Raw genomic sequence first — 4186 nt, 5'->3', positions numbered from 1 at the left:
GTATGTTACGTACACTGCATTGATAACGAACGTTTGTTAATCACAGATGCATTCTGGAAACAGATACCTGGCATTTCCCTCCGTGATGTCAGCATAGGACAAGCCGGGGTCTGGGGATGCACAGATAATGGTACGATCTGGTACAGAACTAATACACGTGTAAGTTGTAAATTAAGATTCCGTATAAAATAAAAAATATTAATATATCACATGATATCAATGTGACATAATATAATATAATATAATATAATATAATATAATATAATATAATGTAGCGTTGGCGTCGACGTGTAAAATTTTTGTAATGTGGAAATAGTATAAATCATGCAGCAAAGTTCTCTGAAAGTTTGAATTGGTTTATTTTGACTGACCTAGCAACAATCAGCTACCTAGCAGAACAAGATGACGTCACCTAGCACAAACTGCGTGGTTAGGCGAGCCGGTCAATTACACTCGATGTTTAGTGCCGCGTAACAGTAACAATAACGGCTAAACATGGTGGAGAACACGACAAACTATTCACCACGCAGCTAACCTGCCACTAGTTGAATAACTGTTCTATATCTATATTTCTTTAATGAAACACGGAACACGGTCTCGGTTTGGCAGTAGAACTGAAAAAAAGCCCTTTTTCGGCTTCCTTGGATTATCGCCCGACGCTGACAGCGTCGCTACGGTCTTGTATGCGCCAGCCGCGTAGAGGCTAGCTCTACCCTAGATACGATTATAAATGTGTACAATTATAATTATTGTTATAATTATATTATGTTACAATTATAATCATGTATCCCAATAATAATTTAACCCCACTCTGCTGGGTACCCGCACGCGGTGCGCATTCGGCGCGCGTAATGCGCACCGTGTGCGGGCTGGCGTGCTCCGAATGCGCGCGCAAAATATCGATCGTGTTTGATTTTTCTGGCTCGATGCCGAATGCGCACCGTGTGCGGGCTGGTTTACGTGCGCAAATGGTTTATTCCCATTTCGCCATTTTCCCACTTCGCCATTAAAAATTCCCACTTCGCCATTTGCCATTTCGCCAGTTTCCCGTTTCGCCATTTTCCCATTCCGCCATTTCGTCCTATCTCCCCGACCACCCCCTTGTTTAAGGTGGGTTAAAAGTAGGCCTCTGTAATTAATACATTTTAACGAATCTTTAGATATGGAGTCAATTATTTATTTGAAGAACAAGAAGGCGAAATCGTACATATCAAAACATATGGATCATGTACAGGCACCCTAACCCTAACCCTAACCCTAACCATAACGACCTAGAAATGACTCTTTTTTAAGAATGGAAGGATCAATTTCTTGCAGGGGGTAGAAGCAACATATAATATTGGCGAAATGGGAAACTGGCGAAGTGGGAAAATGGCGAAATGGCGAAATGGGAAATTGGCGAAATGGGAAAATGGCGAAGTGGGAAAATGGCGAAATGGGAAACTGGCGAAATGGTTAATGGCGAAATGGCAAATGGCGAAGTGGGAAAATGGCGAAATGGAAAGACACCGCACAAATGGCGCGCGCGTTTAGCTCAGCGCCGTTGGCGCGCGCCGAATGCGCACCGTGTGCGGGGGTCTTTACAGTCGTGTATCTAGCCATAGCCGAGTAGCTCTTCGCTCCCGTTATAGGACTATATACGAACAGCGATATGATGGAAAACGGCAGTGAATCTTTGCAAAACAGCAGGCGCTGACTCGTGCCCGCTCACTTTAGTGTCCCCGCTATTTAAATCCGACATGGCGACGTAGAAATGTTTTTGATTCGTTTGCGATTGATAAACGGCTTATCGAGCAAAATTACGGCGAGTTGAGTTTGATTTTAGCGACATCGGCTAAACTCAGGACGATTATGTCGTTGGCTACCGGATTTTTTCTGTTGTATCACGGACTCATAAATCAACAGATCAACTTGATAAATCAACAGACCATGCCGCAGGGACTCACTGCTGTCGTTTCCCCCTCGTTGTTGTTCATATATCTCTGTAGCGGCAGCTAGCCGATGAATGTTCGTTTTGCAGAACAATGGTGGGAAAGCCGGATCCGAGTGGCAAGTGTTAAACGGACAAGCGCATCTAATAAGCTCCGGCTTCAACGCATTGTGGGTCATCAACCTTAAAGGTTTTCTAGTCTTTTATCTACATGGTATATATATTAATTTTTCATCTCTAATGATACACGATGTATATTATGAGATGAAGGTTATAACGCTTGTGTATTTTTTGGGTAAGTTAATTCTGTACAAATGCTTCAGTTTTTGAAGACGAAACGTGATTTTCTTGTGGCACGGTTCGTCTGCGTTATGGCATAACATATATAATAGCTCATAACATATATATGCGGATCATTGCAGGCATATCTGATGCGAACCCGATAGGAACTGGTTCCTGGCCCTATGTAGGCGGTCCCCTCATTTGGATCCGTGTCAATTCCGTCAACAACGAGCTGTGGGGCTTAACCGATCGTCAGGAAGTTGTCCGCCGTCTGGGTATATCCGCGACCGATCACGTCGGTGTGGGCTGGTCAGGCGTAATACAAGAGGCGATCAAGGTGGTGTCCGTTGGTCAGGCAGGAGTCTGGACAGTAAATAGTACGAACGTTGTCTTTTACAGAATCGGCACCGGCAACGGAATCGGAGGTGAAGGTACGTGATTAAGTTCGAGTTTATGCACGCTACAAACAGAAAGTGACCTCGTGGTAATTAGTTGTTTTTAATTAGTGTTAATTAATGATGAGTTATTTATAAGTGTAGATTGGGCGATATATTGTATTGGTATGTAAATATCGGACGTTACGTCGTTGTGTGTGTAGATCTGTGTGTAACGCGTAGTGTGTAATATGATATGTGTGCCGTGTGTGTAGATCTCGAGTCAAACACGGAAAAGAAAAAAGGCAAGTATACCGCGATATAAGCAGCGTCAATGGTTGCCGACGCGGTGGCGCCGGCGGCGGTGGATGGTGTCTGTCACTGCTTTCCCCGCTCGTGCGCGGCGGGTTGGGAAACCCCCCGATGAGTCATCGATCCTTACACGCAGGGCATTCGTTATTATAACAGATGTTCATATTTAGTTGACTGGCTAATAATAGTGTTCGATGGGTGTATTGTTCGATGAGTATATTTCCGCACAGGTACTGGCTGGGAACTGGTGGATGGCTCACTGAAGCAGGTTTCCTCTGGTGATGGTGTCGTGTGGGGCGTGGATGAAAACAACAATATATTCAAACGCACCGGTATTTGCACCTAGTGATTTACGCTCTCGCATAATTCTTGTAGGCCCTAGTAGTTCTTACTTCTATAATTCTTTCGAACAATATTCCGACTTCAAATAGATTTGTAATACAATGATAAATTCAGTAACTAGTATATCATTTTCCAGTTCGTTTATAAATGAACTATTTTGTCACCACCAGGTATAAATGATACAAATCCGACTGGAACAGAGTGGCAGCCTATTTCCGGTACACTCAGCAAAGTGAGCGTGAGTTCAGCGTCGAACTTCGTGTGGGGACTGGACGGTGACAGTGTATATCAACGCATGTTCTAACATGTACAAATACCTTCAAATTGTATTGTTCGTAGTCGTTGCCCTTCAAATATTCTTGGTACGTGCTTAGCACGTATGAATACATTTAAAATAGAATAACAACGGTAGTTATAGCTGTATATATACAATGCTGGCTATTGGTCAGAGAGCTATAGCCTGGTCTGCAGCTTAAAAACAACTTAAAAAAAATAATGTATCTATATGTACGAAACAGAGTCGATATTAGTGACACGATATAAAAATCATGGAACCTTCTTCAAAGTCAGTTCTTGGCGAGGCTATACATTTCACATCGAAGTTCTAAACGTGGTATAATACTTTTAACATATTTTATTAGACGTGTGCATATTAGTAGCGCGTCGTCTTGGCAGGTGTGAATAGATAGATCGTTCCCGTCGATGTTTACCTGTTCATATAGATATTTGAAAAGTCAATCAGTGCTTTGTGTCAGAGTAAATGATGTCTGTAAGTAGCAGTTAAATATGAACTTATCCTCGGACGTGGTGCTGGTTCATGGGTATCATCGGCCTGGAAACCAGCCGACATTATATGATGTATATGCACAGATAAAAACTCCGTGGCCGTGAGAACTTTGCTGTAAAGATTTACTCGTATTACATGTTATACAGGACTATATAATAT

The 4186-nt window shown here is 42.7% G+C and overlaps 1 long non-coding RNA gene across 1 annotated transcript; it reads left to right on the top strand.

Annotated features, from left to right (window-relative positions):
* Positions 1-2402: 2402 nt before the first annotated feature.
* Positions 2403-3926, top strand: LOC106812017. The gene is made up of 3 exons (XR_001394249.1): positions 2403-2643; positions 3129-3230; positions 3411-3926. It is a non-coding gene; the product is annotated as an uncharacterized LOC106812017 (long non-coding RNA).
* The last annotated feature ends 260 nt before the right edge of the window (positions 3927-4186 follow it).

This window comes from Priapulus caudatus, unplaced genomic scaffold (assembly GCF_000485595.1).
Source record: "Priapulus caudatus unplaced genomic scaffold, Priapulus_caudatus-5.0.1 Scaffold600, whole genome shotgun sequence".
Lineage (NCBI taxonomy): Eukaryota > Metazoa > Priapulida > Priapulimorpha > Priapulimorphida > Priapulidae > Priapulus > Priapulus caudatus.
The sequence above is the reverse complement of the archived record's forward strand: the minus strand, read 5'-3'. Positions and strand labels throughout refer to the sequence as shown.